Genomic DNA, 27,543 nt, shown 5'->3' with positions numbered 1-27,543 from the left:
GGTTATTTGGGGAAACAATCCAAAGGCAGAAGGCATCAATCTCATCTACCCAAAGGAGAATTGTACTTTGCCATGATTCCTTCCAAGCCTCTGAACGTTTGTATTTGGCAAGAAGCAAATAGTGGGGAGTTGGAAATATCTGTAGACAGGAAGAAAAATTTCTCCTTTGTGATGCCAATAGTAAATACAAAAATTTTAATTGATTTTTCTCTTGCCCTGGAACTTTTTGATTCTGCTTGACGTATAATGCAGAGACATGTTAGTAGATTGCACATGTCATAAGCATATGTTATACAAGCATACTATAAGTTTCACTATATATTTTGGTCCAAGGGAACTAGAGAAAAAAATAGAAGTTACACTACAACTGTCACTAATACTAATAGTAAATGCTAATTAAGCACGTAATTTGTCCCCAGCACTGTGGAATAGGTATTATTCTCCATCCTTTTGGACAAGGAAACTGAGATTGATGGAGCTTAAAGACTTTGCCCAACTTTCACAACCAGCAAGCGGCAAAGGTGGGATAAACACCCAGCTTTCTAGGTCTCTAGAGGTGCACTTGTCTACCATCACATGCTGCCTCCCTGGTATGCTTTGTTTTTTATCCTTTCAGATGTTCACTGTACATCTTGCTCACTAGATATTGATCTCTGATGAGGCCTCTGTGCATCAGTATTGGATAGGATCCAGATGTTTCCAATATAAGACTACTAAGTAAAAATTGCAAAGGTCCTTTTTCTTTAACTCAGTGAAAGAAACCATTGATAGGAGGTTTTTAAATTGTAAGCAAAGGCTTCGTTAATTTTATTCACTCCAGTATGCACTAGTTAGTATAATCATTGAGTAGTGGTTAATTATTTAGACAATACAGCCGCACACTTCATACATGTGTTATTCAGTGATTAGAGCATGCGTTATTTTGTTCCGGATTTATTTGATCGCAAAGGATAAGCTGAAGAGACACAATGTGATACTTAAATGCATTATGATTTCAGAGCTTTCGGAAACTAGCTTTATGGTATGAGGAACATTATATGTAAATATGAAAAATTAATGACCCGATTATTGTCTAATCAGAACCCTGACTTCTCCCTTTGCAGCTCTTAACAGTTAATCAAATCCTAAAGACTTAAAATGAAATGAGAGCAGGTTTATTGAATGAACAGAATGTTTCTTTCCAGACCACTAACCCATGCTTTACTGGTGTCCAATTTAATCGACACTGTATTGCTGTGAAGTGTCTCACTGGCAGCCTGAGGATGCTCCCTAAGGCATCACACACCACCATCTAGAGGGATGCTGTGGACACCAGGGCTCAAAAGCTGCCTGCTTTCCGCAGTATAAATACCATTCAGTCCCTTCTTTTATGACCTGCAGTCTACAGGTACACACTTGTATAGTTTAATTCGTATGTTTATAAATATGATTAAATATTAATGTTTCTTCAAAGATCATTTTCAGCATGGTATCCATCTATGTAAAAACCTGCCTACTTACTGCTTTTAATACAAATCTTTAGCTTTCAGCTCTTCACATGCTTCAGCCACCACTGCTTTTTTTGTAAGACTTTATTTTTTTAGAGCAGTTTTGGGTTTATAGTAAAATTAAAAGGAAGGTACAGATACTTTCCCCTGTCCCTACGCTTGCATCACCTTTCCCATTATCAGCATGCCCGCCAGAGTGATAATTGGTTACAATCAATAAGCCTTTACTGGCATATCATTATCACTCAAATTCCATAGTTAACATTAGGGTTCACTCTTGGTATTGTACATTCTATGAGATTGTACAAATGTGTAATGACATGTATCTACCATTATAGTATCATACGGGGTAGTTTCACTTCCCTAAAAATTCTCTGTGCTTCATCTATTGATCTTCCCTTCCCTCCTAACCCCTGGCAACCGCTAATTTTTTTTACTGTCTCCATAGTTTTGCCTACCACTGATTTTTAATTTTTCAACTCAGTTTTTCTAGTTTTCCACTTAGAGTCTCCTCTTTTGGTCATGCTAAACTTCTTCCAGTTCCTAGAATATGACTTCTGTACATTCCTTTTTATGCAATCTCCTAAACCAATCTGTTCTCCACCAGTCATTAGATTTCATTCTCTGGAAAAATCAAGATGAAGGCTCTCACCTACTTCAGGGAGCCTGTTTTAATCCATCTAAGCACCCTGTTATTTTCCAGTTTCTCAGTAATTGTTGTACTCAACCTAATTCATTCATTATCTTACAAATATTCATGAGACGTCCACTGCATGCCAAGCCCTGCAGTAAACTCTGGAAATAACACAGGAATCAAGCCACACAGATTCCTTGCATTCACAGAGCTTACACTTAGTGGGGAAGGTTAAGAAGTCAAGAGATAATGATAACAGAATGAAATAAATAGCAACTAGAGGGGCCATATGAAAGCACATAAGAGTGGTTCCTAACCCAGACACAGGGTTTCTTGGATAAGATGAAATCTATATAAGTCCTCAAAAAGGATTAACGTTTATCCAGGTTAAAAAATATTCTAGGCAGAGGGAACAGCCTGTTAGAAGTCACAGAGGTAAGGATTTAAGAATCATTTAAAAATGGAAGGGAAGAAGCAGCTTCTCTGCTCCTTCAGGAATATCCACCTGGTTCAGCCTGCCTGCCTCCACTCCTGCCTCCACCATGTCCATCAGGGTGACCCAAAAGTCCTACAAGTTGTCCACTTCTGGCCCCTGGGCCTTCAGCAGCTGCTCCTGTACGAGTGTGCCCAGTGCCCGTATCAGCTCCTTGAGCTTCTCCTGAGTGGGCAGCAGCAGCTTCCAGGGTGACATGAGCATAGGCTATGGTGGGGCCAGCGGCATGGGCATGGGTATGGACATGGGAGGCATCACCGTCACCAGAGCCTCTTGAGCCCTCTTAACCTGGAAGTTGACCCCAGCATCCAGTGTGTGCATACCCAGGAGATGGAACAGATCAAAACCCTTGACAACAAGTTTGCCTTCTTCATCGACAAGGTACAGGTCCTGGAGCAACAGAACAAGATGTTGGATATCAAATGGAACCTCCTGCAGCAGTGAAGATGGCTTGGAGCAACAGGACAACATGTTCCAGTGCTACATTAGCAACCTTAGGCAGCATCTGGAGACTCTGGGCCAGGAGAAGCTGAAGCTAGAGGCAGAGCTTGGCAATATGCAGGGGCTGATGGAGGACTTCAGGAACAAGTATGAGGATGCCTACAGAGATGGAGAATGAATTTGTCCTCATCAAGAAGGATGTGGATGAAGCTTATATGAACAAGGTGGAGCTGGAGTCTCGCCTGGAAGGGCTGACTGATGAGATAAACTTCCTCAGCAGCTGTATGGAGAGGACCTGGGAGCTGCGGTCCCAGATCTTGGACACGTCTGTGGTGCTGTCCATGGACAACAGTGCTCCCTGGACATGGACAGCATCATCACTTAGGTCAAGGCGCAACGGGAGGAGATCGCCAACCGCAGCAGGACTGAGGCTGAGAGCATGCACCAGATCAAGTATGAGGAGCTGTAGGCGCTGGCTGGGAAGCACAGGGATGATCTGCGGCTTACAAAGACTGAGATCTCTGAGATGAACCTGAACATCAGCTGGCTCCAGGCCAAGATTGAGGGCCTCAAAGGTCAGACGGCTTCCCTGGGAGCTGGCATCACAGATGCCGAGCAGCACGGAGAGCTGGCCGTTAAGGATGCCCTGCCAAGCTGTCTGAGCTGGAGGCCGCCCTGCAGCGGGCCAAGCAGGACATGGCGTGGCAGCTGCATGAGTACCAGGAGCTGATGAACATCAAGCTGGCTCTGGACATCGAGATCGCCACCTACTGCAAGCTGCTGGAGGGCAAGGAGAGCCAGCTGGAGTCTGGGATGCAGAACATGAGTATCCATACGAAGACCACCAGCGGCCATGCAGGTGATCTGAGCTCGGCCTATGGGGCCTCACAAATCCCGGGCCTCAGTTATGGCCTGGGCTCCAGCTCCTTCAGCCTCACCAGCACCACCAAAGCCGTGGTTGTGAAGGAGATTGAGATGTGCTATGGGAAGCTGGTGTCCAAGTCCTCTGACGTCCTTGCCAAGTGAACAGCTGTGGCAGCCCATCCCAGCCTGCCTCTCCTGAGGCTGCCCCAGAGCCTGGGAGGGAGGCCCATGTGAAGGGAAGCATGGAGAACCAGAGACCCACCCGAGGGTCAGCCCTAGTCCTCAGCCCACCCGCTGGGGAGTTTACTGCCTGGGGAACCCCCTTGCTCTTGCCTCCAGCTGCAAAACAATTCAATTGCTTTTTTTTTTTTTTTTTTTTGTCCGAAATAAAACCTCAGCTAGTTCTGCTGAACTAAAAAGGATATGGAAAAGGAAAGTCAAGGACATCATAAAGACACTTGCAAGCCATGTGAAAATGTTGTGCTCTATGAATTTGCATGTCAGTGCAGCTTTGTATGCAATGTCATTTTATAGTTACATGAACCCACAGGATTTAAGATCTGGAAGGAATTCTGAGACCATTTTCTAGTTTACTTGCTCATTTGCTGAGTATTCCATTTAGAATGACTATTCAGGAAATATTTTTAAGGTACCTGTATTTAAGTAACCCTTAAAAAGTTTTCATCTTCTCTTCCACTTTCCTGTGAAGCCAGTAATAATGTTTTTTCTTTTATGGACAGTGAAATAATAGGACATCCATAGGGTCAGAATTTAAATCTAAAGCCCTGAGTAGAAACAAAACGTGAGTAATTCCTATATTCAGTAACATTTGTATGTTCTCCCTTTTACAGCAATATAAACAAATATAGTTTACCCAATTTGCTAGAATTACTCTCTATTCCTAGATATAGATTAGAAATATTTTAAAAAGAAAGACAAAAAAGCATCTGGTTAGTGGCAGCACATTCTCAAGGTAATGTCTACAATTCTTCGAATTTTATAAATATTTTTGCTCCTTAATGCTATGATGAGAGTTGGGGAGGAAGCAGCGGTCAGAGAGGAATGGGAATTTGCCAAAACTGTGGGCCTTCCCTGTTGTGAAGCATGCGTGGTATTATGGAAACTCATATGCTGCTCTGTGATTTACATGTGAGATTCACTCCTGCCTCAAGTTCACTACATTGTGAGCAGTGTGGTTAGCACATTCCCTAAGTGTGTCTTAGAATGATTGAATTCTGTATTTTAATGTATATTAAAATTGTATAGAAATTTATCAACAATGAAAAGATAGGAAAATAGAAATTACAAAATGGTATGTTCAAGTTCTTTAAATATTTGTGATTTTTTTTCTAAGAAAACAAAAAGGATCTAAAGCCAAATGAAAGGTTTTGAGAGAGGAAAAGTTCTTATTTAATAACTCTTGCAAAACATGATTGCATACCCTATTATGATACTTGCATGAGAAGTCTGTATACCATATTCATGGCTTTTCAGTTACTGGAAAGATAAACATGTAGTTAAAATTGCATAATTGGTTTAAGCAAAAGAAATACTACCAATAAGACTAACATAAGAATGTCCATAACAGCTCTAATCCTAAGAGCCTCAAACTGGAAACAACACAAATACAATTGAGTGACCACATAAAATGTGATATTACAATCAAATACTACTTAACGATAAAAGGGAAGGAATTACTGATACATAAAACAGCATGGATAAATGTTAACAAAACATTTAGCTTAGCAAAAAAAGCCAGATCCAAAAACGATACACATTGTGTTGTTTCATTTATATGAAATCTTAGAATGGGGAAAAACTAATCTGTAGTAACAGAAAGCAGATTAATAGTTACCTGAGGGTCATGTGGGAGAGACAGAAAGCTGCAAAGGAATATGGAACATTTGGGGTGATGGAAATGTTATCAATCTTAATTAGATTGGAGGTTACACAGATGTATGTATTTGAAAAACCAATCATCAAACCTGGAGCATTTTATTTAAATTGTACCTTGATTTTAAAATTCAAAATAACATGGTTTTAGGGTTTTTCTGATACTATCTGCTTACAGAATACGGAATGATTATGATAAATGTTATTTGTTCTAAAAGTAATATATTGAATAATGAGAATATTACAGATTTTCAATATATATTTTGGTATTATTAGGTTGTACCATGGCTATAATCTGTGAACTAGAGTGGTCATACTCTGCAGTAGGATAGAGAATTTTAAAGATTTCCTAAAATTTAATATGTAAATTTTAAAATTTCTCACACTTTAATGTTGTATTTCAATTTCAATCTCCTATTCCATAGTGGTTATCACTGTGCTGTACTGTGAAAGACCAAATCAAAAGATTATTGGCTTAATTCCAGAAAACTCCAACTGGCAGTGTGAAGGCAATTTTGATATCTTCTATTTAAAGAGAGTACTAAAAAATAGTTTTAACTTTCTGAGACTATTATATTTTCATAAACTTCTCTTGGCAGACCCTAAGCATATTATGTGAACAGGGATCCATCACATTTAACTATTGATATAATTATGTCTTCCTTTATATTTTCTCTTTCTTTGAGACACATTTGTCAGTTGTATTTTAGAGTTGTAAAAATTGTGAAGCAGAAGATCTTGTAAATCTTGTATTAGCATTAACTTCTAATCACACTTCTTTCTAGCCATGTTGGGGACAGGATGTGTTGCCACACCTGTCACTTCAAAGGAGTCAGTGCTTATGCTTTATGTTCCTTTTCATTTCACACTGATGAAAGTATTTATGCTTTCCATCGTACCTTCTTACACTTCTGCGAACCACAAGGATTAAGTGAATTTAAATGATCCTTTCAGTAGAGATAAAAGGTCAAGAATCTGTAGTCTCTTCTTCTAAGGCGTATTTCTTTTCTTTTAAAAGCCTTGCATTATTTCAGGCATTTAACCTAGGACCTTTTTTTTTTTTTTTTTTTTTTTTTTTTTTTTTTTTTTTTTTTTTTTTGGAGAAACCAACTGTTAAGCCTGCCAGAACTAAACATATTGAAACATAATATTTAATGAGAACTTGGATCTGTTTTTGGTAGGAAGAAAATAATTGGTTTGGTCCTTTCCTTTTTCACAGTGGGCCAGATAGACAACCTCAGCCAAAGGCTAAGTGAGAGACCAGCAATATAATTTTAAATGACACCTTGACCTTCTGGTGGAAGGCTAAAAAATAGGCGATCTCTCATTTTGTTATTACATTGGGTAATTTAGTACAGCTACCACAAAGCCTTTGTAAAATGAGGCTAGATACAAATCAATCAAGAGGTTAAATGAACATGAGGTTTTTCAAAGCCACATACTCTTTAATATGCTAAATGTGATTACCACATTATTGTTGTCAGTTCCACATTTATTTTGCTATGTGAATATGTTTGTTTGTTTGTTTGTTTGTTTTTGTTTTCAGACAGGGTCTTACTCTCTTGCCCAGACTGGAGTGCAGCGGCCTGATCTCCATTCACCACAACCTCTGCTTCCCAGGCTCCTGCCACAGCCTCCTAAGTAGCTGGGATTCCAGATTCATGTCACTATTGCATAGCTAATTTTTGTATTTTTAGTAGAGAAGGGGTTTCACCATGTTGGCCAGACTGATCTTGGACTCCTGACCTCAAATGATCCACCCATCTCAGTTCCCGCCAGCCTCGTTCTGCTGGGTTTACAGGTGTGAGCCACTGCACCTGGCCTATAAGTTCGTTTTGCACTTTAAATGTTCACAGTTTTTCCTTCAGTTATCCAGAAAAATTAGATGTCATGGCAACCTTTTAAATTATCAATGTATTCAACATACATGTATTGGACAACATTTCTGTGCTACACATTGGACAAGGTACTAGGAAATTATTTAGGTATGGCATTATCTCTGCTGAGCTGAGAATCTCTCTCTTCTGTGAGTTCCATGCTCTACATGTTTAACAATTATGCCTTTAATTTTTAGGAATTAATATTTTCATTAGGACATTACGAATCTGGTAACAACATTTCACACATGTATTTTAAGCTGCAGTTTGTCTCTGTGTGACTGTATTTGGCTCCTTAACAGGGGGACTCTGAGACCCAAAAGAGTTGATGCAAGAATTAAAGCAGGGGTGAGTCATGTGGTATATAGCATTTATATACTCCTAATAGTATAATCGATAACAGTAAAAGCTTTGGGTTAGCTGGGGGTCTCAGGAGTCATCTCTGCTTGGGAGTGAGACGAAAACCTGACTGTGTTCAGGATTCACGAGGAATCTTGTTTCCCTAGACCTTTCCCTACAAAGGTCTGAGTCAGTGCTTGAAGGGGCGGATTCAGTATTTATTTTTCAACTAAGCTCTAATGCAATACAGCTAGACTGAGTACCGACATTTGGAAACCAGTGATTTAGCCCAGTCTCCAGTATGACAGAAAAATTTCACTTACATCTTGCAATACTGAAGCTCATTCACCCCTGCTTGAATGCTGCTAGTGACAGAGAACTCAGTACCTTTGTAGGGGAATGTTTCTCACTTTTAGCCACTTCTAGTTATTAGAAAGTGTTTCCCTTTTCTGAGTTAGTATGTTCTTGCTTTCTGTGCCTTCTGCCTTCCAGACTTACACAGAATAAAACTAATTTCTCTTTTTTATTATAGTCCTCCCATAGGCTTTAATTTGAAGATAGTGAAATCTGATCTTCTTCAGAAATGTGCACTCAGCTTAACAATATTTTGAATGTTGTAGCCTTGGATCACATTATGATGGGTAAAGAGACGTGAATACAGCTGGCCTTCAGATACATTTCCATCTATAAAATTCTCCATCTGACCTTCTTCCCCCTGCCCCCTGCCCCTGCCCCTCACCCCTTTGGGAAGCTGACAGCTATCACTTGAAATGGGGAGAAGCCTGTGATAAAAATACATGTAACTACATGATTTACCTGTATCCGGCTAATATAGGGACACAGATCACACAGAAGGCTTCCCCTGCTAATATTAATGAAGAAGAGCTGATTGAAAGGTAGCCATGGTGATGGGCATGTAAGGAGAGGAGAAGTTAACACTTTTGTGGATGGGAAAGCGTCAAAAGCCATTTGGAGTTCTCAGAGAGAAAATCTTGACAGTGGATTCCTTTCTGTTAGCCATCAACCAAAGCAAGGAGAATGGCTTGCAAAGGTGCCTAGTTAATCTCAATAAAAGGTAAACTAAAGGGAGAGGAGACAGTGAAAGAAGAGCTAAAGTCAGTTCTCACTGTTGTTTTTCCCCTCTATGGGCTCATTTTTCTTTGAAAAAAAAATCGCATTTCATCTTCAATGTGAATAGGGAAAAGAACCAAAGCGTGGTATGCTGAATAAAAGCATGCTATTGACCAAAAAGAAAAAGAGAAAAAGAGCAGGAACCCATCAACTTCTTTTGCTCTGAGAAATTTTTTGAATGCCAGCACTAATATTTTGGTGGTAGAGTGTCATCTGTGCTCACAGTAGCCCAAGGGTCAGAATAATAATGATCATGACATTTGCCCACAGAACCTTTCTGCTTGCCTTCCCTCTCTCTCCTGGCCTCTCTTTATCCCCTTCTTTGTCTCCCTATCAGCTATCAGTTACAGCAATATTATTTTTTTAAAAATAGCAAGCCATTGTTGAACACATACAACGTGCTAACCTACATATTTATCATGACTTTCTGTTCAAAAGGAAACACATGTACTTTTTTTTTTGATTGTTTAAGCAGAAAAACTGGAAATGAATTTAAAAATTATGTTCTTGTGCTTCTCTAGCTGCTGCTAGAATGATCTCTAGAGGATTTCACTCATGTGAGGCTGTTAGAAAGGATGGTTACAAATTGAGGGAGTGCAGAGAAACAAAAGTGATAAAATTCTTAGAAAACAGATTTCTCAGAAAAAGTGAACCCAACTTCATATGTTCAACTGGAAGGAAAAAAAAAATAAAACATAAGGGACACTTGAGACTGATCCAAAATACACAATGAAATATAAACTGGGACAGAAATCAATTATTCTCATTAACAAAAAGGGCAGATCTTAGGGGGACAGCCTTAAACTCTGCCAGGAATAAATAATGTGAGGTTCAACATTAGAAAAGCTTTTACAATTTTTTCTAAACCCACCAGGTGAGAAAATCAGGCAGGAGGAGGTATTAAAAACAGGCGTCAAGAGACACCATTGTGAAAACTTCTTTGACAGCAACATTTAAGGATGAGATGGGACATCCAGCCCACAGATAACATAATTTTTGTGTTAAATCGGTCCTGCTATATGTAGCCTCATAAATGTAGCATGAGAAAACCTGTTAATGTAAATTATGGCTGTATTGGTACCACAGGCTCTTCTGTATGTTAAAAATACAATATTGTAGTAATGGCTTTTGTTTGTACTAATTACCTACCTGCTTTCATAGGCATAATATGTCATTGTTCTGAAATTTCTTTGTCTGGCCAAGGTAGAATTTCTGAATAATTCTGCTTATGCGTGGAACATAGACACTGAATATTAGTTATGCAGAGCATTTCATAGCTACGTCTTTAAAGTTTTAGGGAAGGAAAAACTACCTTTTTTTTCCTGGAAATAGCTGAAAAGTTGACGCTTGTTCATGTATTTCCATTTTATTTTCATTCCATTCCTTGGCTATCCACTCACCTCTTTTAATAATACAGAAGTAAATATCAACCAGAAACTTTAGGGTAATGTGAATTTTATCTTTTAACTAAGAAACACATTGTATCTATAAGTGTTTCTTTTATAGACCTAAACAATTAAAGTGAAATTCTGAAAACCAGTGGCCCCAAAGAGCCCTTATTTAGGTTCTGCAGTTGGGTCTGTGTTAAGAGATCAAAGACCTGCTTCCCACCCAGTCATACAAAGGAAAGTGACCCAAACTAATCCTGGTTTGTTATTTGGAGCTTATTCCAAGTGAGTGTTAATTGAGGGATCATAGGCTGTGGATTCCTAGCTTCACATAGCAAACCTGAAACTCACTAATTATTCTCTTCTTTGATACTTCCCTAGAAGGGTTATGGTAATTAATGTAGTTAAAAAAGTACAAGGTCCATTTGATAAGATGAAATACGTTTGGAGAATCTGTTGATAATGAGTATAATACACATTTATGTTTAGGCTCTTTTTTGGGGGACAACATTTAGTATTTTGAGGATGACATAATGGATCCTTATTAAACACATGCTATATTGGGCTTAGCCAGTCCAGAAAGAGCATCTGGCATGAAGGCTATGAAAAACAACTCTTAGGTGATTAGAGGGTGCAGACCTCTGAACCCTGCCCTTTTTGTTGTATCATTGGGAGAAGCCCCATTAATCTTATTAAACATTTAAAATTATCTGCAAGTTTAACACGAAGATCTTAAATGTGTTTTTTTCAAAACAAGACCCAGGAAAAACTGGTATTTTATCAGCTGTTTTATTACTTTTCAAGTTTCAGTGTACTATTATCCAGCAAAGAAATAGAAACATTAGTATTCAGTAATGGACTCAACAAAGGCACTGTTTGCAGAGCAATAGCCTCATGTTAAAAACTGAGTGATCTTATGATTAGGGAAAGAATATGGAATTCTAATCGTTAAAGCACTGAGAATAATGGCAGTGCCTGGGTGTGCGATAAGGAAAGCATGTGGAAGGATGAGGGAATGTTTTACTTGTAGAACAGTCTATACTTGAAGATTTCAGGACATAGAATCAATACTAAATTCATTCTAAATGAATTTAGAATTCATTTCCTAATTCCTGCTAAAGCAGGATTAGGAAACCAGGATGGCTGGACAATGATAGAAATTGTATCCCTTTTCTAACCCCATCTCCCAAAAGCCCTTACAAACTTTCTCAGAGCTCATCAGTGGCCCCCTAATCAGTAAATCCAATGACTTGTCCTCTGTCACTTCATATTTGTTCATTCTCCACCCTTGACCTCTTTTTTCATAGGCTGCCTTCCGATGGCTTCTATGATACCTAGTCTTCTGATCCGTATGCAAACCCTCTGCTCATTCTTCTGTTTCTATTACTCTTTCCACCCTAAATCATCTTGTAGCACCATTGCAATAGCCTCTAAAAAGGTCCTCCTGATCGGTATTACCTTTACGATGAACAAGACAATCAAGAGTCACTGCTCTACTTGAAAAAATTCAATGGCTATCCCCATTATAAACACTTCAGGACTCACATTCTAGGTTCTTCACAACCAAGTTTATCACCATTGCATTTTTCATGGGTCCTCATCTCGCCAAATTGGTCAGTAGTGCCTGTCCATATTTTCTTTCATATTTCACTTCTAGATTCATTACAAGTTAGAGTCTTTCAAAATTTAGTAATAGTCTACTTATTATTGTTCTTATAAACGACAAAAGATTTTAGGTGGTTGAAAAGAATACTTACCATACAATAAAGCAAAAGAGTTTTAAATTTTGAAAATCTGCATTGTTTTTGTCTTCTTCCTTTTATTTTAATATCCATTAAAAAAGGAAAAGTTATTCATAAGAGTTCATCAATAAAGAAAATTGAAAATGCCATTATTCCTAAGGGGAATTTTAAACATTTCATGTTTATGTACCTAAAATATTGAACAGTGTTGTATATATCTTGACTCTAAAATTTTATTTTCTGAAACAAAATATTTATTTATTGGAAGATCAAAATAGATATTAAAACTAGAATTTGTCCTACCTATACTTTGGAAATAATATTTTAATTCTTGTTGGGATTAAAATTTCTGTTTCTTAAAGTTAAAAAAGAATTGTAGGATTACAGAGATTTTTTAAAAATTTACTTGGCCATTGCATTTTTGTCTTTGCCCTAAAGACTATTCTTTTGTACATCTTCACCACTGCATTAAGATGTTAGTGTAATTAAGTTGTCATATAGAGGCTGTGATTCTGAAGTTTCTAAATTAATGCCTCAGGTTTTTATGAGAAATACATTTATGAAAATTCTTCCTCTCCTTCTTTCCCTGACTCTAGTCTCTCTCCTGTTTTTCTAGGGTTGTGACACTGACTGCCTTCTCTCCTTATTCTGTCAAGTCTCTGAGTAACCTTCCTCATGTTTGTGACTTCACTTACCACATGTGTACTGTTACCTTCTCCCCAAATTTCCTTTTTGTGCATGAGACCCACCTATAAAAATATATACAAGTATATGGCAGTATATATTTCAGTATGATGTTCTCAGAAGAGTAAGGGCTTTGGAAGTGGAAAGATGTAGATTTGGTTCTATCAGTTCTCATCTGGGGAACTTCAAACATGGTAGGTGATCTCTTTGATCCTCATTTTCTTCATATGTAAAATGAGGATATTAGTTTTATCTTAATGTGGTTGAATAATACAATATATAAAAAATGGCAAACAGAGAATCTGCTGGGTAATAGATAATTAGTAAGTAACAGTGGTTGCTATTATAAATTTATTCTTTATGGTTTATAACACACCAGGGATATGAGAGAAATATGTCTATTTGAAATATACCAAAGAAAAGTATTGACTTCTCCCCTCCACGTGTACAAACTGTTTGATTCTGGCCTAACTGAGAAGTATACATCTAGGGGTTATTGACCAGTGGGTCTCAAACAGGGGCAGTTTCACTCTATGGTGAGGCACTTGGAAATGTGGATATGGGGAATGCATTTCTGGTTGCAGCAATGTCTGAGGAGTGTGTGCTATTAGCATTTCGTGGGGACAGTCTGGGGGTGAAGGCAGGCATTTTAAATGTCCTGCAATGAGCAGAATAATCCCAACAAAAAGGAACTTGTCCAGGATGCCAGTAGCACCTCCAAGGAGATGATCCTACAATGTCACCCTCCCTTAGCCATGGCTTGTCAGTGTAAGACCCTGAGAATTAAGAGTCATTTTTTAGGACCACCCTCTAAGCATGAGTCCCCGTCAAGATCCATTGAGCTTAGTGCTTATCCCAGCCCTCTCAGGCCTTTTCCAGACCCAAGACTTATTAACCAAGCATCTGAAAGACTATATGGAAGAAGGTGATAAGCTTACTCCTCTAAGAAGCACAGATAGGAAATGAATTCCTACTGGGTTAAGAGGGATTTAGGTCAGCTCTACAAAGAATGATTTGATTGTGAATGTTGTCAAAACTCAGCATAGGTTACAAATGAAAGTGTTTAAATCTCCTTCAGAGGATAGTAAGAGCAGGATTACCCCTCTTACTGGAAATGTTATGGATATAATCCTGTCTAGAAGCAGGAAGTGGATAAGAAGGTGGTCTCAGATGGTTCCTTCTAGCTCTGTTACATAAACACTAAAAGACCAGCTAGCATTTTGTAAAATAGATCCTCTCTTTCTCACTCCTGTTCCTTTATTGCTTCCTGCTTCCCACTTTTACAAACCCCCAACCTAAGAGAGCTCATTTTGTTCTTGAGAGTAACCATACTTACTGTGTACTTCCCTTGAGAAACCCTAATGTTCAGTTAGTGAGAAATAATATAATGATAACTCATTATATTCCATTTCAGCACATGCTATATATACCCAAATAATATCACAGAATATGATATATACATAAAAGATTATGCACATAAACATTAATCCATGTTAATGGTTCTTGGGCTATTTCTCTCGATTGAAAGGATCTGGGGAATTGTAAATATCTCATTATTTTTCAGAGGCTGGGTGGCAGTCATCAAGAGAGGACTGTGATAACTGATGGCTAAAAATGCAATCAAATATACGTATCTAGTTGTTTTTATTTTATGTCTCTATTTGGATAAAATGTAAAGATAGATGAAAAAGACTTCAATAACTGTTTCCTTTTGATTCGGTTTAATGAACGTCTAATCACCAGTTGGATTGATTTTCTCACTGTTGAACAAAGCTAACTATGCTGACTTCGTGTTTGCTTTGTTGATTGCTTCTCGGGTGGGCAAAATGTAGAGGACACTGACACATGTATGCCCTGATCCTAGGGCACAATTGCCTTATGTTTTCTTAAAACAAAAGCACATCATCTCTGATCACAGTTTCCCTTCATTGATATTACCTCCTAGATGTTAATGGTTCCATTACATTGTTTCACACTGCTGTGGTGCTTCCTCCTGCCTGTCTTTTCTAAGTGTAAATTCTAGAGTAGCATTTTCTCTTTGGAAGTCATTTGCCCTTCACTTCATCAGAACGAGTTTGTGATCATGAACACTTTCTGTATTTGAAAGGATCTCTCTTTAATATAAACTTTATAAACAGTACACATGTCACTACTAGATTAGAGGCGTGCTCATTTAAGATTTTAATGTCTTTTATATACAGATCATTATTTAACATTTTGATAACTTTTTTAAAGTGTTTGAATCACTGATTTATTTATCTAACACATATTTGCTAAAAGCATATGTTCTCGGCATTGGGACAGTTGGCTAGAAGCTGGGAATTGACAGATGAAAAAGATTTGGTTTCGGACCCCTAGGAGATAAGTCTAATGGGGCAGATAGGCATGTAAACAGTTACAATACGGTGCAATAAGTGCTATAATATCAATATGTAATAAGTGCTGTAAGAATTTAGAAGTAGGGATGCCTCACTGCCTCAGAGAAGGGGTCGGAGGAGAAAAGAGTGAAGAGGAAAGAGTGCACGAAGGAGGTGACATCCGAGCTGAAACTTGAAAAGTAGAATTTCATAGAATTTCATGGGTGAGGGCAGAGTGAAGGATAAGTAGACACACTTTATGTCTCACTGCAGGCCTAAATTGTCTTTGTTTAGGAGTTAAGCAGGAATAAATGAATGCAATAGTATTCTTGATATAAATTAGGTAGAAAGTTTAGCAGGTTATATCATTAGGTCAGATAAATTGCTCACTTGGAATATGTAATTTGGCGAGAAGGAGAGGGATCTTTTTTGAAAGTGGAATAAAGTTACTTCATTTTTATTTTTTATAACATTCTCCACGTTTCAGAATGATAAATTCCAAAAATATAACAAGAGACAACATAAATGCCCCTGCCATTTTATTATTATTTCTATAAGTCATTTGGGCAACAAGGTTACAATTCATAGTGAGTCTAAATAAATACTATAGTTATTAAAGCTGTTCTGTGGTTGGTGGGAGTTTGTATTGATAAGGACTGTGATATCTCATCACTCAAGGACTCAACAGGAAAAAAAGCAAGCATCTAGTACATGCAGCTATGGTCTAATATGAAAGATACAGTTAGGTTAGGAGATAAAGAATAAATACTAAAGGAATTAAGTGAGCATATAACTTATTATCCAAACTATTACAGAAAGAAGGGGTTAACATCAGAACAACAGGAATAAACTAAGTTGATGTTGAACAAACATTACCACCCTACTAATGAGTAGAGTCCCTCTCCAAATGAGTTATACAAGTAATAAAAACTCTGGGGATAAAGCGGAAGATCACTTTTAGTGGAGAGCAGGCAATATGTTGACTGGTTAAAGGATGATGATACCTTTTCATGTGTGAGTGTTACCATGGGCATACGTATTGAAGGCAGGGCTATTCTGGAAAATAAAGAATATTTCAAGAGAGACAGAGTAGTAGACTATGTAAAATTGCCAAAAAAAAAAAAATTAAAGAATAAATAAAAAGTGAGATTCATGAAGACCTCATTGGATTTGGAAATTAGTTTCCACAAGTTAGTTTTCAACTACCCCATTCTCTTCTTAGTCCAACTACCCAATTAAAAGTGTTCCCTCCCTGATCAGTACTGCCTCCCTAAGCTTCGTTAGGTCAGTTCTACTTCTCCAGTACCTGAACTTGAATATGAATTTTTCCTTTGCCCCTTTCTTGGAGGTTTTCCATGCATCCCACACTTGCCCATGACTAGTACTTAGATTTTGGTTCTGTCTTTTGGTTCAGTCTGTGCCCTGAAGCCATGCACCAGCCCTGTCTCCTGACAGCTCCCCCAGACTCTGTACTATGCAGAGCACTAGGTTTTCTGCTTGATTGTAAGGGGTGATCAGAAAGTGTTAAATTCAGGTAATTCATTTAATATCTCTGGACGCCATGTTTCTCATTCAAAACCCTCGGACGATTGGACGAAATGATGTAATAAATGCCAAAGTATTCTAATTTTCTAGTAGAAGAATCCCCAGTAAATCCATAATAATTCTTATGGGAAGACTCCTTAACTCAGAAGAAATCGTGTGAGGTTGAAAATGCCAATCATCCAACACAAAGCCTTGTGGGAAATGTCTTAGAAATGGTCATTGGTTGATAATGCTTATTTTTTTAAAGATAGAAAAGACCAATCTTCACCTACATACGTGCCTGGCTCATTTAAATTTTCTTAAGTACCATTCTTATTAAATGATGCTTTCCTTTTAAAAATCTTTCTTTAACTGAAAAGGAAGAAAGCATGAAAAATGCACTTTAATATATGCCATTTAAAAGTCATCTGTAAATCTAAATTATATGTTACTATAAAATAGAGAAAAAAGGTAGGCTTCTATATATTTATATACATTATATATATAAATCTTTTATATAAAACCTGACATGTACTAACATATGAAGAGACTTAGTAGAGCCAGATCAACACAACTGATGAATTATAACACCTACAGTGTAACAAAGTAGTATGACTGATATTATTATCTAACTGCAAATAATATTTTGGGCCATGTTCAAAGGAGGCCTGATGTAATGGAGCTCAACTTACACTTTCCTCTCAATCTACTACTTTTAAAGAAGGTATGAAAATGAGGAAAAAGAGAGAAAAGAGTAATGGGAAGTTAAAGAAAAAAAGCTGTTTAAACTGAGTTATGTTGACTCAAACTTGGGGAAATTATCTTGAAGCAGCTAGGATAACAGCCTGTCAGGCCTTTCATCTCCTACCATGAGTACTACATGGAGCATAAAATTCTGAATCAGGGGAATGCTTTATTTGTTTAGTAAGAGAATGCCTCAATGTATTTGGCAAGAAAGCAGCTATTAAATACATATTCATTATTTACGGTAGTCCTGAAAAGATACAAAATTAAAATGCACTGATGCTAGCATTAGTATAATAGCCACATTCATCACAGAACCACATTTCTTTAAAGATACTAGGCATGACTACTCATCCATAATATAATATTCCTGATTTGCAAAAAATAAAAACAAATAAAAATACCTGTTTTCAAAAATGTGCCAAACACAGAGTGTGTTAAACTCACCTGTGACACTGGATTGAGCTGAAGTAATCTCTTGTTTTCCCTTCAAATCTTGCTCTTCAGCATTGAGAACACTGGCCATAGAGATACATACTTAAAAAAACAAACAAACAAACAAAAAAAAAAAAAACCAAAAAAAAAAAACAGTTTTAGAGAAGAATTAACTTTGTAAGTTGGCTTTTCCAATAAAACATTTCTTCAGGTTAAAAGAGTAATTCCTGAAGTGTATAGAATAACAAGCACTCAGAAATATGAGGCGGCTGCTTAAATTAGAAAAAGCCTGAATCACCAAGAAAACAGTGTGAGAATCTAAACATTCTTATCTGTTCTTGTATTGAGCACCGAGATTTCTTCCTTATCCTCCTTTTATATAGTCTTGCCTTAGCAGAAGCAACATATTATGAATTCATTTAGCTTTATGTTTGTTTAAATGTGTTTCTATAATGGCATTATATCTTTTGGAACCATGAAATCATTTAGAAGAAAAATTACCTCATTCTTTGTAATAGATTTTGTGAGAATATTACTTTTCTAATTTTTTATTCTACTGCATATACTTATTACTGAATATATGACATTGATATTGACATTGCCCTTGCCGAAAGCCAGCAGGTCACTGGTGACGTAGAATCAGTGAAAACAATATCCTTCTAACTTTTAAATGGTGTTTTAGAATATGTCATATTCTTCATTCATAAGGCACAGTGTGGTCTGTGGAATGATGTCTTGTTTAAAGAAGGAACTAGGCCAGTGTGCATATAACACTAGTTGAGTTTTGGACACATACTGCAATCCTGTCCTCAGGTGCATCATTAACTTGCTCTGCATCTCTAATTTAACCTCATTTCCATTTGGAAAACAAGAAGGATGATGGTTATAAAAACAGGATTGTTCATAACCTACTGAGGTCATGATTTATGGCTTGCTCTGCATATTTATTGCCTTACAATTTCTAAATCGATTTCACTCATATTACTAAATCTGTGGGGTGGCAACATAGGAATTCCTAGGTGAGATTCAGATTCATTGTCTTATGTAAATCTGTAACAAAATAGAAATAGGAGCAAAGCCTGACTGTGAGTTCTCCTTGATGCTTTAAATTCTGCATCTTGATAAAATAAATGTATGTATCAGTAACAGCCCAAACCAATAGCATTCCCTCCCTCCTTCCTTTCCTCCTCTTACCTCTGCTAGCCTGCACTAGCTTATTCTTGCTGCCTCAATCAATTTTCTTACCTTCTTACTCTTTAACCACAAAGAAGCACACATTCAAACACACACACACACACACAATACAACAACAACAGAAACCCATAATTCTCAATTTTGTAGGAATGAAAAGATCCCTGGCTCTTTTTTTTTTTGGAGATGGAGTCTCACTCTGTCGCCCAGGCTAGAGTGCAGTGGTACAGTCTCGGCTCACTGCAACCTCTGCCTCCCGGGTTCAAGCAATTCTCCTGCCTCACATAGCTGGGATTATAGGCACCTGGCACCACACATGGCTAATTTTTGTATTTTTAGTAGAGATGGGTTTTCACCATATTGGCCAGGCTGGTCTTGAACTCCTGACCTCATGATCCACCCGCCTCAGCCTCCCAAATGCTGGGATTACAGGCGTGGGCTACCTGACCCAACCCCTGGCTCTTTTTATGGCCTTGAAATTGAATCAGTTTGGAACTAGTTACAAACACTAAAGAGTATGTCTTTGGTTCTTTGCAGTAACAGGCAGCAATACTGAATGTCACTACTATGTCACATGTACTTACTGATAATTCGGAAGTTTTTTTTTTTAACCTAAATTTGGACTCTTATAAAAATAAACAATGTGTCAGTTTAATCTAATTTAAAAGAGAAAACTTTGTACTGATTTTGTACTTCTTTATTCAAATTTTGAATGTGTTTACTTTCTCAAGAGCTTTTTATACATTTTTCCTGCATACTTTTCTATGTATGTATTCAAAACTTTACATAGTCAGGCCATTTCAATTTCCTTGATCTTAAACTTATAATAATTCCATTGCATAAACCCCAGTTAACTGTCTATGATCTTTTAAAAATATGCTCCCTTGGGTCTTAACGTTGAATAGTTGCATATAGTCTCTTTCCTGATTTGGTTAATTTGTAGTTTCTAATTCTATGTGCAATAATTTGATTAGTCCATTATATTGGATGGGTGTAACTCATCTTCCCAGAGTTATAAAAGAGGTGAAACAAGAGGATTTGTTATTCACATTGATTTTAAAAATGAGGCAGACAGAATATTAAAAATTATACATTCTTTAACTTGCCTGAGAGAATCACTAGAAGCATAGAGGACATACATTTACCGTTTTTTTTTTTTTTTTTTTTTTAGCTACCTGATTTGGAGTGTTTAGTTTTAGAGCATTAGTTGGGGAAATTTGGGGCCTAAAATGTAGCTAATACCTCACGCACATCAGGCATGCCATAAATATTTGTTCTTGCCTTTAATTATTTGAGATTCCTCCTACCTCAAAGAAACCTTGTTTTCTTCTGATTTAGAATCAGTTTATCTGTTGCCAAAATAGACAATTAATGAAACACTCTACTGCACAATCAGGTGTAAAAAAAATTCTTTGCTATTGGGATGAATTTTTCATGTATTTTCAGTTGAATTAGCACTATGCAAAAAAGTCTCTCTTCTTATTAACTTTCAACTACAACTACAAACTTTTATTAATATATAAAAGGTACACCTTAGACAAGAAAACCATTGGCTTCTCAGCATCAGCAGTACGCACATGGTCATGATTGTCTAATTTAAACCAGCAGGTCATTTATTAGTGTTTTCCATATACTATGTTGGTGTTTGATTTATAGTTGCTGTATAGATATATTAACTATATCATATCCAATAAGGGCAAAGTGATGAGCATATAGAAAATATTAGAACACACAGTTCTGTGGAAAATAAAAGCAGTAGTTTTAAAATGGCTATGATTGTTAATTTTACGTGTCAACTTGACCAGGCCACTGATTGTCTAGATATTTGTTCTGACACTATTCTAGATGTGTCTGGGAAGGTGTTTTTGGGTGAGATTAACATTTGGAAGAGCAGGTTGCCCACCCCATACCCAGGCCAGTGTGAGTGGGTCTCAGCCAATTAGTTGATGTTCTAAACAGAACAAAAAGTCTGACCTTCCTGCAAGTAAAAGGGAACTCCTCCTGCCTGGCTACTCTGAGCTAGGACTTTAATCTTCTTTTTGCCCTTTGTCCTTAAGCTGAAACATTAGTTCCTCTTGTGTCTGGAGCCTGCTGCCTTTTGGACTGAAACTTACACCATCAGATTTCCTGGTTCTTAGGTCTTGGTACTTGGATTACGACTAAGTACTTGGTACCTGGCTGTCCTGGATCTCAAGCATGCTGACTGCAGATCTTGAGACTTCTCAGCCTTCATAATTGTGTGAGCCAATTCCTTATAACAAATCTCTTTATATGTACATATGTGAATACATACACACACAGATACATATTCTATTGGTTCTATTTCTCTGGAGAATCTTAACTAATAACAATGACCAAAAGTGTTTAAAAATTATTAAATATCATTAATGAAATGAGTCACTCACCAATTATATAGATGCTGAAGGACCAAAATAAGAAACATACAACATGTGAATTTTACATTCCATGTAATCAATGGTGATCAGTAAGTGGTAAAATGAAGATATTGGTAAAAGTTGAAAAGAAACATTTTTGAAGATGATTGTTGACAATAGAGGTTTAGTGATCCAATAATAATTCAGAAGAAGGCTAAACATTCCAAACTTTTATAGGCTAAGCATTATAAAAGTCATTGTTGGAAGTTGTTGCAAACCCCCAGATGTTTCCAGAGGTTTTGGTTTCATTAGATTCTCATAAGTTTGAGACAATGCTAGGAGGTCATACCTTTTAACAGAGTGTAGAAACATGTACAAATGTCAGCATGCATCAGAATCACCTGAAAGATTCATTAAAATTTAGTTTGTTGGGGATCAATCCAGAGTTTCTGATTCAATAGCTCCAGGGTGGGGCACAAGATTTTTCATGTCCAGCAAATTCCCAGATAAAACCTGTTCTCCTTGCCTCTGAGAACCACAGTTTGAGAACTGTTATTTAATGAGGATGTTTCCTAAAAACAACTGTAGAGATCATCAGTCATGGTTTTTACATGTCTCAACAGTTTATTCAGATAGGTGGAACTAGCCATTTTGGAAAAAGATCCTTGGTTAAATGGATATCCAGAGAAGAAGAGCATGCCTTCTTCTGTCGTGTCTTCTGTGTTGCCCATGTTGTATTGCTATAAAGGAATACCTGAAACTGGCTAATTTATAAAGAATAAAGGTTTATTTTGGCTCATGGCTCTGCAGACTATATAGGAAGCATGATGCTGGCATTTGCTTGTGGTTAGGATCTCAGGAAGCTTTCATTCATGGTAGGTGAAGGGAGAACAGGCATGTCATATGGCAAGAGAGGGAGCAAGAGAAAGAGCGGGGAGGTCCCAGCCTCTTTTTAACAACCAGATCTAGTGTAAACTGCTGACCATGAGGAGGGCATGAGGGATCTAACTCCATGACCCAACACTTCCCACTAGGCCCCATCCTTAACATCGAGGATCACATTTCAACATGAAATATGGAGGGGCCAAACATCCAAGTTATATTACCTTCTTTAAAGGTCCTTCAAACATTCAAGGATCAGAAAAAACAATGAACATTTCTATACAGCAAAAATGCATTTTGGGACTTACAAGCTAAAGCTTAAACTTGCTTCTTTTAATCACTTTGCACTTAAAAACAATTAGAATTATGAATCACTTCTTTGAAAGTAGAGAAGCTTCTTTTTATGCACAGCTTCAATTTAGCCTCCCAATTAATGTCATCATGTAGAAATATAGAGATAAAGCATGATGTCTTCATTTTTATATTTCCTAGAGATACTTCTAAATCCGTAGCTTCATGATTTGGTTTTAAATAATTGCAGACTTGGTAATGAAAATCTGATGACTCTTCTAACATGCTGGTTTTAAAGAGGGCATTTAGACTCTGAAAACAATAAACATCAGATGGTTTTAGCTGTGTTTACATTTCCTGTAGGATTCTTTCTTCATGCAGTGCCAAATGATTATAGTTAACTTTCATTTCCTTGGGAATTGATTATCGAGTTTGAGGGTACTTCTATTTTGTACGTTCCCTGCTTTACCCTCTGGCTGGCTCCAGCAAAGAAGCAAAGCTCACATCAACCAATTTTACAGCAAATAACAGGTTTGTTTCAGTGAGAAGTTGAAATTGCTTTTTGAAGTGAAATTTAGGGCATGTCCATAAATTTCAGTCATACATGCTACCTCTGCTTTCCTTTACCATAGAAAATTAAGAGTCAACTCTAATTATTTTGCACAGTATATGTTTTAAATTTTTCCTTATTTCTCTGAGGCACATAATGTCTCCCTAGGGAAAGAAAAAAAGCCAAGTTATTGGCTATCTTCAAAAAAAAAAAGAGAGAGACATAATTAAATTATGTTTTGCAAGCCTGTGGGAGAAGCAGGGAGGCTTGGCCAGGAAAGCACTATTTAGTTTTCTGAATATGGAAATTTGAGAGTCAACGTATTAAGCAAATTTGGAAATAATAACCGAAAGCAAATTAATTAAGTCACTGAGGATGATTTTGTTAATTAGATTTGATAATCTTTCTCTAAGAATGATCTGTCATTTGGTGTTTTCTCACAAAAGCCCCTAAGTGGAATTAGGATCAATTGATCAATCTTAAATTGTATTAGAAATTGCTGGTATCATAGAGTTTTAAAAGAAAGCGTTTTCAAGCTGGCTTTGGCTTTACTCATTCTATGATAGTTTAAGTAGTTGAATACATATTTGGAATCCCATTTTCTAAGTAAGCACTTTTATGAAATTTTTAATGTTGGAGTAGAATGTTCACAGACTTACTGCTTTGGTTGAGTCTTACTGAAAGGTTAGATAGCAGAGAAAGCACAATTTGTTTTCTTTTCAAACTTGTGTTAAAGATCCAACTTTCTACATTTGCAATGAGTTAAAATAGAGTTTCCATAGTCTTTAAGAATTTTTCCCATATGTAGTAGGTCTTCCTGATCATTCACATTTCATAAAGAATGGCAATCCAGAGATGTTAAAAAAAAATTGATGTTAATAGAAAGAGCAATAGGGGGAGAATCCGAAGACTTCACTTCTAGCTATGACAGTTAGTAGAAGGGTGGGTGACCCTAGGCAAAGCATTCAGTATCTTTGAATCTGTTCCTTTCCTTGAAAATTAGAGACAGCAGTATTTTCTCTGGCCCCAAATAGCCTTAAGAATCAAATCGGGTATTATTCATAAAAGTCTATGAAAAGTTTCCTCATGCTTTGAGTGATCCAAGTAAAGCTACCAGGCATTATCAAGCCAAGCTTCTTTGTAGATTTCAGCTGAAGATGAGAGCTCTTGCCAGTGTCCCCCTGGCTGGCCGATCTAATCAAGTTTGTTCCTGCCTAACCACCAATATAACAGCTAGATTTTGAGTTGGGACCATTTAGCAGAGACTTGTTCTGTACAACTCTCAAAGGGGTACTTTGTCAGATCTCAAGAGAAAACAACACCAGCAACAAATAGAAAAACTCCCAAACAAGTCTGGTTTAACTACACAATGAACTCAGACACATTTGTAACCTGACAAAATGTTTATTACTTACATTTAGTCTTACTTATTACTCTTCCCTCATTATTTTTTTCTCTGTTTTTAAATTCTTTATTTTTCCTATCCCTATATTTGCATTGCTAAAATATGGCTAATATCACAGGTTGTCCATGACTATAATGATCTCAGTAGTTTTAAAGTCATCTAGCTCTCTCCATCAGAACACAATGGGAAGCTATAAAGTTCCAAACAGGTGTACTATTATTTCCTGACGTATGATGGACAGCAGAAATGACGTCAGTATTTTGATTCACCAGCTCACTCTGTTCCATTAACTACCTTTCAGTTTTCACTTGAAAACTGGCCTCGTACTTTCCCTAAGCACCCAAACAGGGCTGGTTGTCGTCGTTTCCTTATCCCACTAAGCTTGCGTCACCCTACTATAACTGTCTGGTTAGTTGTCAGTATTTCTCACTAAACTATAAGCTCCATGAAGATATGGACTATATCTCTGATTCATTATCACATCTCCAGGATTTAGAGAAATGCCTGGCATATAATAGTTGCTCAACAAAGATTAATCAAATGTATGAATACACAAAGCATGAATTTAACGTGATAAAGCATGATTCTTTCCATGTATTATTTTGGCATTTGATCCTAGATACATGGTTCCTTTTTTCTTCTCTATTAATTTGCTGATATGACTATTCTAAGGCTACTCCAATTCTCAAGCAGATTTCACTCTTGTTTTCAAGAACCACTATATTCTCCATACAAGCCAAACAGCATAGTTTTCAAGTAATACTTAAACTCCGAATTAACATACTCATAGATGTCCAGAAAGATTACAAAGGAAATTAAAGACTTGGACCACTTCTGACTCCCTTCTCTAACCAGGTCATCGAAGTACAATGTGCAGCCAGGCAAAGCATGATGTATATTAAGTTTTCACTTTTTCTCCATTCTTTGCACTGCCTACCCTCTATTCTTGCTCTGCTTCGTTCAACTTATTTCCCATCTCTGGAGTTCATTATCCATTGCTAAAAAGTAACTATCCTGCGTGTGTATATTAGCTATTTGTAACACATTCCATATAATGATTTTACTTCACGTATGAAAATTGTTTTTTTATCCAAGCTTTTTAATACAGCTTTTTAAAAAGAAATTTGATGACATGTATCAAGAACCTTAAAACTACTTATAATCATAGGTATTAACATCATTTCTAGGAATTTAAGGAAATAATTATAAATATGGACACAAATTTGACCCTCACTCATTACAATACTGTTTATAAGAGCCGAAAATTTTTAAATTACACTAATATCTATACTAAGAGCCCAATGACTAAGCAAAGTAGAATGTATTAGTAAAATGCAGTGACCAAAATCATGCTTAAAAGGACACGTTATGCCTCAGAGAAATTCACATAGGTTTTATTGTATGTAAATATCAAATTTATACATAGAATAAAGAAGAATGAATCATGAGTGATCATTTTCTTTTTTAGTATATTTTACTATGAGAAATTAATATTCTTCAAATCATAGAAGTTAATTTAAATAAAAAAGCATTAAGTTTTAAGCATAGCTTAACTCAGTATACCTTCCCTTTTCTTTTCGGTTTTTACTTAGGTATTTGTTAATAATTGTTAGAATGAATAAAAAGAATCTTTTAACACACTTCACTATTTTTTATTGAAAAAAACATGTAGTCAAGGCACTAACACTGACAGTGCAAAGTAAGTTTGTTTTTTAAAATGATAAATATATCAAGATAATTTAAATGCTAATGATTCCATTGCCAAGATTTATATCAAGAAAATTATTAAAAAGTAGAAAAACATACTAGTGCATAAAACTATCTTAAATTATCTATGAAAGTTCTTTTAATTATTGATGAATATCTAAAAGAACTGATGTATAATCAACACAAATGGAAGTCATGACTGTCAATAATTTGAAAAATATTTCCATTATAGTGTAATTCAGTTCTATAGTGTGTCTGCACCAACATTATACTTCTATAAAATACATAGCCAAAGACAAAAAAGAAATAGTGAAAAATTAAGGTTTCATAAAATAAAATTAAATGCTAGTGCTGTATACGCCTGGTGAGGGTAACTACTGGTTAAAGGAGAAAAGTAGAATTGTGTGCATATATGTATATCAACATGTGTCCACACATATGTAATGAATATGTAAATATCACTTCTCAATAATATGTAATTATTCATGGTTTGGAATGAGAGACAGTGGACTAATAGACTGTATGACTAGGTAGACAGTCTTGGGTAGCCTTTGCATATTTTATTTTGTTCTCTAGTTGCTACAGACTAAAAAACTATGAAATATAATCCCTAAAATGCACTGCTCACCCATGATAGCACCCAGTGATTACTGCAGTATCAATTCCATGAAAATGTCAGAAAAATGTTGCAATGTATTTCTTTAGTATACTGCTGATTGCTTTGGTAGGATAAACTTTTGTAGTTAGTTTGAAGGAAACCTGAGGAATATCAGAATAAACTTTGTAGTGTAATAATCATTAAAGGGGAAATCAGTCATGACACCTAGGAAGATTTAAATCAAGTGTTATGGTTAATTCACATTTATATAACTCTTGGAAACACCATGATATGCATTTAAGCGTATTTCTTTTTATATTTAAGTTACTGATTCAAAGTCCTACCAATGAATGAGTACACTTTTCCCACTGACATGGTAATTGTGCTAAGGTCTCTTAGCTACCTGTTTGACAAAGAAACCTCAATACAGTATTAGTTTTTATTAGAAAATAGGTTACAGTCATCTCAGTTATGTCTTACAAGCATATTTCCAACTACTCAGCAAAAGACT

At 36.6% G+C, this 27,543-nt stretch overlaps 1 protein-coding gene and 1 pseudogene across 17 annotated transcripts in view; both read left to right on the top strand.

The window, feature by feature from the left end:
* Positions 1-27,543, top strand: part of MAGI2 (membrane associated guanylate kinase, WW and PDZ domain containing 2) — a 1,439,413-nt gene that overhangs the window by 764,551 nt on the left and 647,319 nt on the right. The window lies entirely within an intron of this gene.
* LOC116549991 lies at positions 424-6,875 on the top strand (annotated as a pseudogene).

The sequence above is a fragment of the Sapajus apella genome, unplaced genomic scaffold, assembly GCF_009761245.1.
Source record: "Sapajus apella isolate SASKATOON/1434 unplaced genomic scaffold, GSC_monkey_1.0 scaffold7, whole genome shotgun sequence".
Classification (NCBI taxonomy): Eukaryota; Metazoa; Chordata; class Mammalia; order Primates; family Cebidae; genus Sapajus; species Sapajus apella.
Note: the sequence above shows the minus strand (reverse complement) of the source record. Positions and strands in the feature narration are given on the sequence as shown.